The sequence below is a fragment of the Monodelphis domestica genome, chromosome 8, assembly GCF_027887165.1.
Source record: "Monodelphis domestica isolate mMonDom1 chromosome 8, mMonDom1.pri, whole genome shotgun sequence".
Taxonomy (NCBI): Eukaryota; Metazoa; Chordata; class Mammalia; order Didelphimorphia; family Didelphidae; genus Monodelphis; species Monodelphis domestica.
The window spans coordinates 186,272,467-186,289,822 of NC_077234.1; positions in this window are offsets into that span (position 1 = coordinate 186,272,467).

The following is a 17,356-nucleotide window of genomic DNA, read 5'->3' on the forward strand; positions in this document are numbered from 1 at the left end:
TTGACCCCAATTGCCTAGCCTCTTACTGCTCTTCTGCCTGGTACTGATACTTAGTATTAATTCTAAGTCAGAAGGTAAAGGATTGAACAACAACAACAACAACAACAACAACAAAAAGAGGAAGGGAAGAAGGATTTGTCTTAGCTATAAAAATTTCAGGTGTATTGGAACAGTAACTTCCCTGGATCTTATATAGTCTTAGAAGGTGACCTGGGCTGCCCATAAAAGTCAGTTTAAATAGAAAGCATTTATTTATTTTCAAACCCTTACCTTCTGTCTTTGAATCAATACTAAGTAGAAAAGCAGTAAAGGCTAGGTAATTGGCGAAAAGTGACTTGCCAAGGGTCACACAGCTAGGAAATTTCTGAGGTCAGATTTGAACTTAGGACCTCCTGTCTGTAGGTGGCAAGCATTTATTCAGAGCTTACTTTGTGCCAGGATAGGTGGCTAAGTGGCACAGTGGATAGAGTGCCAGGCAGGGAGTCAGGAAGACTCAGCTTCCTAAGTTCCTCCGACATTTACTGGCTGTGTGACTTTGGACAAATCACTCAGCTCTGTTTGTCTCAGTTCCTCATCTGTAGAATGAGCTGGAGAAAGAATCGGCAAACCACTCCAGTGTCTTTGCCAAGAAAATCCTAAATGAGGGCAGGAAGAAGTGGACACAACTGAAATGATTGAATGACAAATGTGCCAAGCACTGTGCTAAATGGCCATTTGACAGGTGAGGAACAGAGGCAAACATGGTTGGTCAGGGTCAGAAAGCTAGTAAGTGTCAGAGGCCAGATTTCATTAGTTCCCTTGATATTCTTGCCCTTTTGTTCTTCCAGATGGATTTGATTACTTTTTCTAGTTCTATAAAATCATTTTTAGTAGTTTTATAGGTAAATCCATTCATTTAGATAGGATTGTCAGCCTACCCATGAGCAATCAATGTTTTCCCAATTGTTTATTTTATTTATTTTTATTTTCATTTTTTTTAAACCCTTACCTTCCATCTTGGAGTCAATATTGTGGATTGGCTCCAAGGCAGAAGAGTGGTAAGGGCTAGGCAATGGGGGTCAAGTGACTTGCCCAGGGTCACACAGCTAGGAAGGGTCTGAGGCCAGATTTGAACCCAGGACCTCCCTGGTTTCTAGGCCTGGCTCTCAATCCACTGAGCTACCCAGCTGCCCCCTTCCCAATTGTTTAGATCTAGTTTTATTTGTGTGGAGAGTGTTTTGTAGTTGTGTTCATATAGTTTCTGTGTTTGTCTTGTCAGATAAATTCTCATGTATTTTATATTGTCTAGGGTGATTTAAAATGGAGTTTCCCTTTCTAACTCTTGCTGCTGATTTTTATTAGAAATACATAGAAATGCTGATGATTTCTGTGAGTTTATTTGTGCTCTGCAACTTTGCTAAAGTTATTAATTATTTCCACTAGCCTCTAAGTTGATTCTCTAGGATTTTCTAAGTAGACCATCATATCTGTGAGGAGTGAGTTTAGTTTCCTTATTGCCTACTTTAATTCCTTCAATTTCTTTTTCTTTTCTTTTACTAAAGCTAGCACTTCTAGAACAATATTAAATAATAGAGGTGATAATGGGCATCCTTGCTTCGCTCCTGATCTTACTGGGAAGCTTATCCCCAGGTCAGATTTGAACTCAGGTCCCAGCTCTCTAAACATTATGCCACTTAGCTGCTGCCCCCAAAGGTATAAGTTGGAGGTCCCAGTGAGATTTGAACTTTCAAACCCCGGTTTATAAGACTCCAGAGCTATGGAACTGTATTCTGAATATTCATGAAAAAAGTTATGAATAGCCTCTCCTTCTAGAATCTGTGAAACGTCCTGGGTAACCTTTAATGTTAAGATGTTTTGCCATACAGTAGAATGTGAGGTCTTTTATTTTTGTCTTTGTATCTCTGGCACCTAGCCCAGTGCCTTAGCATTAAAGGCAATTAATAAAGTCATGCTGAATAAAGTAACAAATGGGAAATCTCCAGACCCAGTACTGTATGTGATGGGAGACAGTATGGTATGATGAATGTGAGGAGTGATGGCTCTTGGAATCAGCAGACCTGCATTTCAAATCTCAGCTTTGGCATCCACAAAAATAGACAATCCTGGGCAACTTCCTTAGCTTCTCTTTGCTTTCGTTCTTGGTCTCTTAAATAGTAATAATAATCTTTATACTTTTGACATATATGCCAATAATGTCAATAATTATAATCTTTATACTGCGGTACCTCGCCAGGTTGTGGTGAAGAAAGTAATGTACAAGCTTGATTGCCATTGTTGCCCACATCTTTTACCCTCCAAATCTCTTTTCCTTGAAATCACAGACTTTGGTATTAAAAAACATGGTACAGGAGCAGCTAGGTGGCTCAGTAGATAGAGCACCAAGCCTAGATATGGGAAGTCCTGGGTTTGAGCATGGCCTCAGACATTTTCTAGCTGAATTACCCTGGGCAAGTCACTTAACCCCAATTGTCTAGCCCTTATTGCTCTTCTGCTTTGGAAATGATACTTACTTTGATTTTAAGAGAAAGTAGGGTTTAAAAGGAAAAAAAAAAGAAACATGGTTTATTGGAAAGAGTCTTGGCTCTGGAGTCAAAGGATCTGGGCTCACATGCCACCTCCGATATTGTTACTTGAGTGACCTTGAGCATGTCCCTTAACATCTCTAGGCCCAAATTTCCCCATGTTCACACATGAGAAGGCTAGACTAGATGACCGCCCTCCTCCATGTCTTTTTTGTCAGGCGCAAGTTCCTTGGAGTTTCTCTCACTCTTAGGTCTTACTTTCCTGGTCTATAACCATCTCTTCCAGAATACCATTTCAGGAATATTCCAGTAATGAATCATTTCATTCCTTTTTCTATGGCCATCTCCTCTTAAACCTCCTTGCCAAATGCCCCATTTACCTTAGGTGCCTGTTTTCAAAGAAGTCACATATAAATTTATTATTTATTAATACCTATAAAGGCAAGCCCTATATTATAGACATGTTTAATTTTATGCAGAAGTCATTTCTTTTGTTCTATATGTATATGATGGCAACGGCTTTGACAGGCCCTCTAAACCTTGTGAGGGTAGCCATCAGGTCATCGACCCCTGCTGAACCAGGGCTTTGCTCACCCAGCATGTGAAGACTGTTTCGGCTGAACAGGCGGAAGAAACCAACAAGAAGGTTCAACGGCTGAGAGGGCGACGCAGCAAAGCACTTTGGAGTGCTCAGGGCATGTTGGAGCACAAAAGACAACACAGCCATCCAAAGCAGCTAAGGAAGTCTCCAGATGTAATGACTTTTCGTGCCATTGGACCCAGGCTTCCAACGCCGAGAGAGTGGGACTGTCTCTGTGCATCGACTTTTCCACTTAAATTTTTATGCACAAGTGTCTTTGTGCACAAAAACGCACAAAGATAATTGTCATCCTACTACTACTATATGACTGAATAAAAAATCTATTTAAAAGAGTGTGCAAAGAACTGCAAAGAGTGCAAAGAGTTCAAGTACAAAAAATAGTACTTGCTTTCAAAACTACTTAGTAGATATTTAATCAGAAAGGATTAAATAAAAAACATGTTTGTAAATCATATATATAAACCATACTTCAGTTTCTCCTCCCTAAAGGAATATTTCAAGGGAGAGATTATACTTTATTTTTAAATTTTATTTTCAGATTACCTGTTGATGTAAGTTTCTTTTCTTTTTTTAAATTTTCTTGCCCTTTCCTCCAATTACATGTAAAAACAATTTCTAACATTTGAAAAATAATTTTGAGTCTCAAATTCCTTCCCCTAGCCCCAACCCTGATGAGATAGTAAGCAATCTGACATTGATGCTTCTTAGGTATGCTTTCTGCAATTAACTTTACTTCCCTGGTCACTACTTCCGTATTTTTGTGTGTTCTGAGTTTTTAATTAAACCTTCATTTTGTGCATGTGGAAGGAAACCCCTAATTTTATAGAGATAATGCTGATGTTATACTTGGTGCTTCCTAGAGGGATGGAGTTAGTGGCTAACTCTTTGAGAGTCACATATATTCCCAGACACTCTTTGGGGCCAGCTCTAGGGAGGAGAGAAAGAGAGAGAGACATTAGAAGCTGCAAAACTGTAAGGGAGGCTAGATCCCTAATATACTACTGATAGCCATCCAACTTTCCTCCCTAGAGACTTTGGGGAATTTGCCCTTGAGTGAAATCAAGCCTTTCTTTTGATTTGTGTTAAGATGTCTCACTACCATCAGGAGAACTCTTTCATTGTATATTTTCTGATATTTTTCTAATCTGCATAACTTTTCCACTTTCTGTTTGCTATTTGCTTGGACAAACATGTTTACTTGCTATTCACTATTTGTGATGGCCTTGGGTAACCAGGATTTGGTAAGGAGTCAAACTGACAAGCATATGCTTGTCATTAGTAATGAGGTACCAGTTTTTTGTTCTGAATCAAAATCATGCCCTTACACTAGTGTTGGTGAACCTTTTAGAGACTGCATGCCTAAACTATACCTTCAAGTCACCTGTGAGCACCCCTACATTACCCAGAAAGCAGAGGGAAGAAGTGCTTGCACTGGTCTGCTGGACTGAGGGCATGCAAAAAATGTCCTCAGGCATGGTGGAATGGTGGAGAGGGGCAACAGAGCAGCCACCTCTGTATAGCCAGAGCATGCATAGCACATCTTCACCATCATGGCCCTAGACTATCAATAATTAGGAAGCATATGGTATTAATTATCATCCAATACCCTTCTCATAGAGGGGAGGACAGAGTATTCAGTCTATGTGACTCTTATTCTCAAAGACAGGAATTATAGTCTCCTTTGGAAATGGCAGGGCAAGATTCCAAAGCTATAGATCAATGTCTCCCATGAACCTCAGTTCAAATCCCACATCAGACACTTATTAGCTGTTTGATACTTAGAAAGACTCTTGACCTTCCTCAGCCTTCTCATCTGTAAAATACAGAAGATGGATTAGAACCTACCTCAAAGGGTTGCTGTAGAGTCAAATGATAAATAGCATGCACAATGCTTTGAAAATCTTAAGGTGCCATATAAATGCTAGGTATTATTATTATTACTACTGTTATTATTACTGATATCAGTAATGATTGAAATAATGTTGATGATTATTGTTACACCTATGGTTGTTTTTTTTTTTAATACTCCTTACATATAAATGCTTTTTACCTTTAGAATACAAGATCCTTAAGGGCAGGGACTGTCTTTATTTTTGTATTTATAAGTACATTACAAATCATAGCAATTTACATATAGTAAGTCCTTAATAAATGCTTTTTCCTTCCTTTCTTCCACTCTTTCACTTGCCCTCCTTTCCTCCATTCCACCTTTTCTTCCCTTTTTCCACCTTTTCTTCCCTCCTTTCCTTCCCTCCTTTCCACCTTTATTCCCTCCTTTTTCCTTTCTTCTCTGCTTTCCTCCTTCCTTCCTTCCTTCCTTCCTTCCTTCCTTCCTTCCTTCCTTCCTTCCTTCCTTCCTTCCTTCCTTCCTTCCTTCCAGTACAGGAGTTAAAATGGAGAAATAGAAATGAAAACCTTGCTTATGCCGTCCTTTATTCATTGCTGATTTTGACTTTTTCCAGGTTTGCTTCCACAAAAATTTGAGGTAAGGGAGATTGGGATGTCCTCAGTTGGATGTTAATTCTTCTGGTCTACTGACTGCTATTAGAAAGCTTGCAGGTTGAATGATTTTTTTCATACTTGAATGGAATTCAGATTGCATATTGTAGGTCATGCTGACAGAGACTGTTAATGATTGAACAGTCCAAGAACACTCAAGGGCAAGAAAGCAAATTTGGGATTTGTAAGGCAATTTAGGTGTCAGCTGACTACGGAGTAATGCCCCAAGTTTGGCGTAAGAAGAGAATCCTTTAAAAAGACACTGTCCTACCCAGGTGGCAAACCATTTTACTCATGTTTTTGCATGCAATTAATGCAGTAAAAGGGAAACAAAAACCGGTTACTTTTCTTTCTCTGAAAACAAAACAGGCAGGTGAAGGTAGCTTTGTGGTATAGTGGATAGAGTGTTAGACCTGAAACCAGTATAAACCCTACTTCAAATACTGCTTTAACCCCTAAAGAAGTCATTTAACTTCTATCTGCCTTCAGTTCCTCATCTATAAACTAGAAATAATAACAACATTTAACTCTCAAGATTATTGTGAGGATAAAATATCTACAAAGCATTTTACAAACTGCATAATTGGACTTCATCTCCCAGAATCCTTTTCCCTTTGTTTGTGTTTTCTGCAGGGTGTGTGAAAGGATTAAAGCTCCATAGCTACAGTAGACTTTAAACATTATCTAGTCTACTCCCATCATTTTATCTTTGAAGAAAGGGAGGCAGAGGGAGGTAAAAAGATTTGTCTAAAGTCAAACAAATAGTAAACATCTGAAGTATAATTCAAACTCAGGTTTTCTGACTTGAGAGTTAATGAGTTTTCCATTGAATTATAATGCCTCCAGTATTCTACCCAGAGAGCTCCTGAGATTTCATCATAACTCCTACTGTGGGAACTCCCGCTACCATATTAGACTAAAATCCATTCATGTTTTAAAAGATAAGTACTTAGGAGTTTGAGATACCTTGACATTAAATGATTGACCCAAGGCCACACATCTTAGCAAGTGTTGTTGGGGGTGAGATCTATTCCCAGGTCTTTCTGACTCCAAGCCTAGCACACCTGGACTAGTTGGCCTTGTATTAATTAGAATCTTGAACCCTTGGACTTCATCCTCCAGAAGTCCTTCAGTATTTCTGAGAATTCCTCTCCTCTCTCCATCACGTTTGCATGGTCACCTTTATATATCGTTCCGAGTAAGCCACACTCTCGATCTCTCCTTTTGGGAGCGGACTGGGTAGTTTAGGTAGCTTTTACACTTGTTATTAATAAAACTTTTAAATATATAATACTTTAGTTATTGTATATGATTTTTAAAACCCACATTCCCTAAGGTTCTTTCCAGTTTTAAATGTATGACCTTTTGATCTGTGTGAATAGAGGAAATGCCTACGAATCCAATAGCCTCATCCCAGGAATATGGAGGAAGAGGTGTTGGTGCTTGGAATTCTAGCCAATAAATAAAATGAGGCCATTTCTCCAAGAATAATATTATTTTTTAATAGGAGGATGTGGTCTCTCTCTTTTTTTTTTTTAAAGAATGGGGAGAGGCACTATCTCCTTAATGTTTTCCCTTGGATTATTAATTAAAGGGAAACATGAGAAATAAGAAAATACGTGGGGAGTAAGAACTCCTTGATGCCTCCTATAGACAAGAGAGTCTGAGCATTAATAGGAGGCATGGGGCCAGAGCATCATGAGGAAAGACAAAGATCAGCAGGAAAAGGTTAGGACAAAGAGACTACGAAGATCCAGGGAAGTAAGAGAGTAAGAGAAGAGGAGGGAAGAGAGAGAATTTGGCTTGATTCCCAGTATTTATTAGAGGTTTTAGGAATGTGGATTGGGAGGAGATCAACCAATAGTAACATGGCATAGGTCTTAATATTGGTTGAATTGACAATGACAAGATCAAAGAGGAGGAGATTAATCCAACCCACGCTTTGCAAATGAATGTACTCTGAGCCAGGGCAGCATGGCCATCAAGACTCAGCCCATGAATTTGCCCATCCTATGCTAGTCCTTTGGACTGTCCCTTTCCATACAATGAACATTAAGTGATCTGACCATGTGTCTGGTAAATGAATATACAGGATACAATATCAATACATCAATCATACTTTCCAGATGCCAACATGCCTGGTATGCTACATATCCCCCTTTTTGTTTAAAAATTAAAGTAAGAGTGTACTATGTTAAAAAATAAAAAATCATAAACTCAATCAAAAATAAAAATGGTAGTGAGTGCAGCAAAATTAATAACTCAAAACTAATTCCAAATCAAATAGTAAAGATTAAATGTAAAAATTATCTAGGATTAATGATAAAAGTAAAAATTATCTTAGTAATAATAATCCTGTAAGAATGCGAATGATCTTCATATCTACTTAGCAAAATCACAGGTAAAAAGTTCTATCAAATACCAATAATGCTAAAAAATAACAATAAAATGATCTTCACTCTTTAGTGATCCTGAATTAATGTGATATCAGTGCCATAGTCCATAGGACAGGTGCATTAATACATCATCTTACCCATGTACAGCCAAGACTATAAGAAGTTGGCAGGCCTTTAATAGTTAAAGAAAAGGACTATATCTCGAGATGAGAGGGAATTCTTTTCTTTCCCTTGTTCTGATTATGCATAGTCTTAGGGAGAAAGAAGCCAAGATGCCTGCCATATAGATATATGGTTGGAACTTTGGTACCAGGCCGACCTGTGAATGAGGGTATCAAAACCCTGCGTCCTTTTACCTCCAACCTTATGAACAACATATATGCATCTCACATGGAATACACATCTGTCTGTGGCTTAGGCTGTCTGGCCAAGTGTGAGGTATCCATTGCAAACCCTTCTTATGCAATCAGACACAATAACTCAGAATAGTCCCATGAAGTTTAACAAATGCTGTCATGTTCCTATAGTCTCAAGCTTTTGGGGTATGTACAAAAATAAAAGTTCAGATTCATAGTTCAGGATCAGAGCATTAATAGTACTTACAATGTACTTCTAGTACTTAAAAGAAAATATACGGGAAAAATAATCTGAAAAAATAATCAGGGAAAATGACCATAAAATTAATACAAAATTTTACACTCATGGCTCACATTTCATGTGGCATAGTTGTAGCTGAGCCCATGTGTAATGCCAAAATTTACATTCTAAAATGATTTCTATTTCCCTAATCTATGTTGACTAAGTGTACAAAATTTGTCATCATGAAAAGCTTTACAAAAACATTAATACAACAATTAGTGCGAATTTTAACAAATACAAATATTCCCATAAACATTACATTTGGATACAAGAATGATGAGAATGAAGTGACATGGCAACTTCTGGCTGCATATTTCTTATATAAGCCTTATTTAAATCTCTACTTCTGTAGAAATAAACCAATCAATATAATAACCAAGAATATGACATTGCCAATGTTTGAAAAATTCATTCTACCAAACCAATTTTTGGGTTGATAGAAGCCCAAGTTTCTTTTCATGTAGAAGCAATCTCTACGGCTTCTTGCTCATATAGAATTTGATGTAACTTCTTAATTCCTTGTTGTAAATGTAAGGATGTGGTCTCTTAACAAAAAATAGATTAATTACACATGCCTCTGGGCTGAAAGACTTCAAACTCAAACAGGAAGCTGACGGTCTTTTATACCAAGGTGTAGTATGTATATGATTCACCGAACAGTAAATCATTTGGACCTCCCCTGGCAGTCCTGATTGGTGGATATTTCACTGAGGAGGCAGACTTGGACCTCAACTCCTCTCCCATTACTTCATCAACAGCTTCACTATGGCTTTGCTGACCCAGCCCTCTTTGACACTTAAAAAAATGACATTTTGTTTTTGGACAAAGAAAGAGTAAATGTCTGTCCACAGGTGGGAGTTATTATCTTACTCAGTTACACTTTTGAGAAACTGCCTGACTGTCAGAGGTTGGGGTTTGGAGAAGTGGATGGATCCACATAGAAATATTGGTAATAGATGATGTAATCCAGCATTAATTTTCCTCAGAGACCTGCCTAAGGCATTCCAACAATGTTAAAAGAGCAGAGAAATGAATCACACCCGAGTTTATAGGCTGGCACTTCAGGGCAGTTCAGGGCACTTGGTGCTCTCTAAATGGATCTGAGGTAGCAAAAAGTTTGGGGAGAAAGGAAAGCAAAGGAAAGTGATATTTTGAAATTGATGTTGCACATAACTGGATAACTTGTCTCTTTACCTTGACATCCAAATCTGACATGAAGAAACAAGAAGGTCTCGGAAACCACAGAAGGTGTTTAAGTGACAGTGAATATACTAGTCTGGATTCTTGCCAAGGGATTGTGGGAGGCAAGGCTGGAAAGGTAATTTATGACTAGATTGTAGAGAGACTGAAATGCTAAGAGGTGGGACTTTATTCCTTCTTCATAAATTGGTGCCCGGAGGAAGAAAGGAGATGGTTTTATAACTCTCAAGAGTAGGAGAAGCTGGTATGTGATCAGGAGGTAAGAAACAACACTGTGGAGCGACAGGGCAGCAGCCACACCCAATAACTCTAAGAAGAACATCAGCTTGCCTCCTGTTTGGAGATTGATTATAGGTTGTAGATAAGACCATGGAGACCTAGAATCAGCTGAGGTTACAGAGTTGATGGTCTGCAGGAAAATGAGCAAGAGAATTCAGTCAGTCATCTTCATGTCAGAGCAACACAGTTCCAGGAGGCTGGTTTGCTTTAATCTTCCCTGGTGTGTTCCTGGAGAAAGAGTGTGTGTGCTTGCTCTTGAGCATAGAGCATAAAGCAAACTCTTATAGCTTTGGCTTAGAAGGTCAGTAACACTGACAATGCTCTCTGAGCTCTCTCTTACTCTCTTGGGTGGGTTTCTATTAGAATTATAGGCAAATGGGAATCACAAGACCCGATAAGAACATATTCCTCTCTCCCACTCTTCCTTCCTTCCTTCCTTCCTTCCTTCCTTCCTTCCTTCCTTCCTTCCTTCCTTCCTTCCTTCCTTCCTTCCTTCCTTCCTTCCTTCCTTCCTTCCTTCCTTCCTTCCTTCCTTCCTTCCTTCTTTCCTTCCTTCCTCCCTCCCTCCCTCCCTCCCCCTCTTTCTTTCTTTCTTTCTTTCTTTCTTTCTTTCTTTCTTTCTTTCTTTCTTTCTTTCTTTCTTTCTTTCTTTCTTTCTTTCTTTCTTTCTTTCTTTCTTTCTTTCTTTCTTTCTTTCTTTCTTTCTTTCTTTCTTTCTTTCTTTCTTTCTTTCTTTCTTTCTTTCTTTCTTTCTTTCTTTCTTTCTTTCTTTCTTTCTTTCTTTCTTTCTTTCTCTCTCTCTCTCTCTCTCTCTCTCTTCCTCCTCCTCCTCTTTTTCCTCTTCCTCCTCTTCCTTCTCCTCCTCCCCATCTGTCTTAGATTCCATACTGAGTATCACTTCCAAGACAGAAGGTCTTGGTAATTGGGGTTAAGTGACTTGCCCAGGGTCATACAGTTAGGAAGTGTCTGAAACAAGATTTGAATACAGGATCTTTGGTATCTAGGCCTGACCACCCACTAGTCACTTAGTTGCCCCAGCAACCATTTATTAAGCAATTGATAAACAAGAATTTTAGTGACTTTTATGTGCCAGGCTCTAGAGGTTCAAAGAAAAAAAATGAAATAATCTCTGGCCTCAAAGATCTTTTATTTTATTGGAAGGAGTGAAGATAACATGTATATAAAAAGAATATATAAAATAAATAAATAAATAAAAGGTAATTTTGGTTGGGGGTGGGGAAATCAAGAAAGAGATAGCCAGGTGGTACAATGGATAGAGCTCTAGTCTTGAAGTCAGGGAGACATGAATTCAAATGCGACCTCAGACATTTACTAGCTGTATGACCCTGGGTAAGTCATCTAACCTCTGCCTGACTCAGCTTCATCATCTGCAAAATGGAGATAATAATAGCAGCTCTCTCACAGGGTTCTTCTGAGGCTAAAACAAGATAAATATGAAGTATTTAGTGCCTGGCATATAGTAGATGCTCAATAAATGCTTATTTTTAAAAAAAGGAAATGTTTCATTGCCATGGGCAAGGTCCAGCCTCACTTGCAACTCCAGGGGTTCCCAACAGATGGCGAATGATCAGTCAAAATAACAAACAGAAGATAGCTTAATCATTACAGCCATAGGATTGCTTTGCATCTGATAGCTGCTCCGCCATTCCCAGGCTTGATGTTTATTTTAATACCCATTTTCTTGGCACACAGATACATTACCTAACACACATGTTCAAAGAGAGATAATTGGAAAAGTGATACATTAACTTTTAACAAATCACTTGGTTAACATTCTATATTCTTATATTGTGATTACAGACAGAATAAAAGGTTGCACACAAGATAAATGATTTTGTCACAGGTGGCTTAATTTTCTCATTACCCTGTGAGAAGTTTTGAGCTTACAAACAATCAAGGAAAATTACTTATTGCTTTTAATAAAATGGAATAATTAATCAACAGTTCTTAAAAGACAATTCAACAATCATATCATCGAGGTTGAGGGGTACTGGGAATACAATTCAAATTTAGACTGATCATTTCTCAGGGTTCTTACTAGGGAGTTCCTGAGTTACTGATTTGTGTAATCGAGTCACTGAGGCATATTGAACTTTGATGTACATTATTTATTGTATGAGCCTCTATGATTGATTTGTGTGCTATCTTCATGGGAATAAGTTTCTGTGAGTGGGAAAGTTCTGAGCTTGGCTTGTAGATGCAGTTTTAGTGAGGATTATGTGCCTAAGTAAAAGTTAACCCATTGTAGTCTTTTGGGACTGGGTTTGAGGGTCTGATCTTTTGGTGATGTTTTAGAGAATTAGGGTATAGGTATTTTGCTCTTGCATTATTCCTTCTGAGACTAGGGGGAATGATAGTCATGTCAATTCATAGGTAAGGGGTATTGATGAGAGAGGTCATGTAAGGGGGACTGAGCGGGCAATCACATCTTGCCAAGGGTCACTCTGTGGCCTCCTTAGCTACCATGCATGACTCTGTCAAGGCGTCGTGGCCTGATGGCTCCCAGCATTTCATGTTGAGAGTGGTGCTTGAATTGAGCCTCAAAGGATGCTAAGGATTCTAAGGCAGGAGTCTGTACATATTCTAGAGGCAGCAGGAGCACCCCATCCTGGTGATCATGGCAATTCTACAAACCTTTGGCTTTAGTGGTATTGCCTTTACCCAAGTCTGTCACCCTCCATCCCAGGGGTGGACTTTCTAAGTGAGAAATGGTTGATTTTTAAGACCCACACCCCAATTTTTGTTTGAGGTAGCATCTGTTCTTGGAAGAATGTCTGGATATGGAAGAACCCCTTGAATTAGACAAGTCCTGTGGCAGAGGGAAGACAGTTTCTAAGATATTTCCAGTATTTTTTAAACTCAACTTCTGCCTTAGAATCAATATTATGTATTGGGTCCAAGGCAGAAGAGTGGTAAAAGCTAGGGAATGTGGGTTAAGTGACTTGTCCAGGGTCACACAGCTAGGAAGTGTCTGAGGTTAGATTTTAACATAGGACCTCCTGTTTCTGGGCCTGACTCTCAATCTACTCAGTCCCCTAGTTGCCCCACTACCAATATTTTAAAAGCTAAATTCCTAACAATTGTCAGGCACCCTTGCAGAAAATAGGATGCTATAGTTTCAACTTTAGCCCTATGTCAGAGGGCTATTCTGTCCCCTAAATGCTGCTTTGGACTGGACTGTCAATAAGCATTTACCAAGTGCTTTCTAGTGTTGAGGACAATATTTGACAAGGGGTTTCATGAGAACCTTCAGGACTAGTTAGCCATATATTCTTCTCAAGATAATGTGGCATGTCTAAGGGCTATGATCAGATTATAATAAAATATTGCCTGGAAGGCAGAGTGAGTTCAGGGTTCAGAAGATGGAGTGATTCTGATAGATAAAAGAAACTGAACCCCAGAAACTAGGGGCCAGTTACCGGTGGTTAAAGCTCTCAGAGTTCAATGCCTGTCTTTGGAATGCAAGGGGATAAGGGAATTATGACTTCCTTTTTTACCTGGTCAGCAACAGTTGTGTCCTTCATAATAATATTTTCTGTTCCCTTTCCCAGGATCCCTGTGTCAGAAGCCATGGGACACTGACATAAAAAATGTTGGTTGCATAGGCCAAGTTCTTGTGGTCCATCCCTTGACATAATCCATTTTGTTCACTGGCATGAGCCAATTGATTATACCATGTCCTCTGGTGATGGGAAAGATGCTCAAATGCCAATAGAGCCCAAAAGAACAAGTGTTGGGCCAGTGTTTTCATCTTTCCTTTGATCCTTTGAGAAGATTAGAGTTCTTTTGAGTTGCCTGACTTGTTTTAAAAGTCTTACAGTCATAGACAATGTAGTATATGAAATGTCAAATATCAGCTATATAAATCTTCCTTTGTGTAGTAAATAAGAAAAGCTAGAGGCACAGCGAATGATAATAATTATTAAAATCTCTCCCCTCCCTTAAGGTACTTTACCTGATTAACAGCTTTTTGAGACGCTCAGCATTTTGGGTCATGACATAATGTCTTAAAATGGTTGGTTGTCAATATCACTCTTACACTTTAAGCTTTTTTCAGAATTATTCATCCTGAAAGTGATAATTACATCAGCACAAGAGGACCAATTATCCCAAGACCGACTCTTCAAGCAATTAATAATTATTTAAATGAGCTGTGATTCTTCTTGACAGCAGGATGTTGTTTTTTAAAATTCCTCAACTGGAAAATGAACTAGATCAAAAGTAGATCAAAAGATGGTATATTTATTGTTCCGAACTCTGGAGATTTCTTGCATGGTCATGAGTTCTGGCTATGCCTCTATGGATTATTAGGGAGCATATGCCCCAGAAATGCCACACCTCAGAGCCAATCTTTCCAGTTTTCCAATTTCAAGCCATCTTGAAAAGTTGAACTGCTTTTGAGTGGGCCATCCTGTTAAGGTGAGAATATCACCTGCCAATTTTTCAGTTCTCCAAAGTTACTCGAAGAGGAAGGAGATAGATTATGTTTTACCTAAAAAAAAGTCTAATCTCCAAACTTAACTCTAAAAGACTTTTTGTTTTGCTGATGTTATGGATATTTTGTTATGATTCAGGACACCATGCCACTTCCTGGACCATCTGATGATGTTGTTACCTGAAACCATCACCTCCACTTCTTCCAGTAATGTGGCCCTTGCCATTGAGTTCCTTGGCTCTAATAGGCTAGCTTCTGCCATTTTTATGTCCCACCCATGCCATGCAATGCTGCTGCTGACTATTCCTCCCCTTATATGAAGGGGTAGTTGGACAAGAGGATAAGGATGTATTTCTTGAAATGTCCAAGTGAAAAAAAAGGCTCTGAAGGAGTCTTCCAGAAAGTCAGGTCTTGCTAAAGAGAGAGGTTCCGTTTATAGCTTTCTTTTTTTTTTTCAAACCCTTACCTTCTGTCTTGGAGTCAATACTGTGTATTGGCTCCAAGGCAGAAGAGTGGTAAGGGCTAGGCAATGGGAGTCAAGTGACTTGCCCAGGGTCACACAGCTAGGAAGTGGCTGAGGCCAGATTTGAACCTAGGACCTCCCATCTCTAGGACTGGCTCTCAATCCACTGAGCTACCCAGCTGCCCCCTGTTTATATCTTTCTTACAGAGTCATTAGTATAAAAATCTGGGTTAGAGCTTTGAAGATGAGTAACAAACGTCATCCTTATATCTAATTCTTGTTCTAAAAAGCAGACCAATTGCCCTTCAAGCCTGTGGCAAAGAGGTTCTAAAACGAATAAAATAGGGTTCATGTCAACTAAAAAAAATCTTTGCACCATCTCAGCCTTTCTCTTAATTTCTTATAATGAAGTAATATGTAAATATGTGGAGCCAGGATGGGAAACCAAACTCCACACCCCTGTAACATGGATTACAACTCATTTGTGCATAAATTTTAAATAAAAAAGATAAAAAAATAAACGGATGAAGGATGGCACAGAAAACTTAGCTAATAAAAGTTAAACCCAGGTCTTTTAACTCAATTCATTATACCACGAAGCTTCTAATGAAGCAATAACTAAAAATTGCCATTTGACTAAGCCTCACAAGGTTAATGATTTTTAAGCAATTGCTGAAAATATACATATAGGTCATGGAAGGACTGCATTGTACTAAAAGGGGAACAGCAGGTCTCACCCATAATCCTGGAGCATACGCATCTGTAGCTGAGAAGCCAGGGACTTGGAGTTCTTCTTTAGCTTTATACTATTAGCTTAAAGAGAATGGAATGAATGTTATTCAGGCTTTTGACATTTCATTGGATTAGAATGGCATCATCATTGTGGAGGAGTTCCAGGAGCCAACTGTCCAACATGAATCACTGATCTTTTTTTAATAAGAGGACGGTTTTTGGAGGGGATTATATTTTGGAAATGATAAATCTCAAGCATGTACTAGTATCTCCAACTCAAAGATTCTCATCAGTAACTTGAGGGGCAACAACAATAAAAGTTTCATCTGTTAGAGCTTCTCCTGGCTCCCTAAATATTACTGTATATTTATTTGTAGATGTATAATGTGTTCTTGTTGTCTCCATTAAAAATGTAAGCTCCTGAGGGTAGGGACTGTTGGATTTCTCTTTTGTCTTCCCAGTGGTTGGCATATAATAAGCACTTAATAAATGTTTGTTGAATGATAAGCATATTTTAAGATTTTTTTGGTTGAAAATAATATCTTTTGAAAGTTTTAGAATTTCAAGCAATTATTCAGCTTCCTTGCTTTTCTAGTATAAATAATGGTTTGGAGAAGCAGCTAGGTTCTCAGTGGATTAGAGAACTGGCCTTAGAATCAGGAAGGTTCATCTTTCTGAATTCAAGTTTGACCTCAGACATTAGCTTTGTGACCCTGGGCAAGTCCCTTAATGCTGTTTGCCTCAATTCCTCACTTGTAAAATGAGTTGGAAAAGGGAATGCCAAACCACTCCAGTATCTTTACCAAGAAAACTGCAAATGGAGTCATAAAGAGCACATACAATTACAAAATGACTCAACAACAAAAATAAGGAAGGAAAGTGATCATTTTAGTCCCAAACTGACTCAATATCCATATTATTCCATATGTGAAATGTTGGATCTTTCAAAACTATATTAGAAAAAGAGGTTTTTCATAAAAAATAACAGGAATTTAAGGGATAATTACACATGAATTACTTGTCTCATGAGGCTGTTTAATGAATTTGATTCAATATTTAGTACATTCCAGACACTGGGATAAGCTAAGGATATAACCAAGAGAGTTCTCACTCTCAGTGAGTTTACATTCTAACTGAAGAGGACAATAAAGGCTAGAAAAGAGTGTTTTGTTTAGGAGAGTCTCAGGATTGATGATTGGAGTCATAGGATAATTGATTGATATGTCTTTTCCAGAGGGGGCAGTGCTGTCTTCAGGGCTACAGATGGAAAGAGGGAGGGAAGTTAGGTGTAGTGAGCCTGGCATAAAGATGAAACTAGATTGGGCTAAAATCTTGATTAGGAGCTGACATGCCAAGTGAGAGGTGGAGCTGGAGTAAACGAACATGGTGGCATGGAAAATTCTATATAAATCTTAAAAAAGATATATAAATGTGAGCCACTATTATTCATTGTCATCTCCTGAGATCTTGGGATGCCTTAAATCTGATTCCCTTCCTGTCCCAATGTAGGTCCTGTTATTAATGTGTTTAAGAGTCTCAGATTCCTTAGGAAGAGCTTTACATCATTTC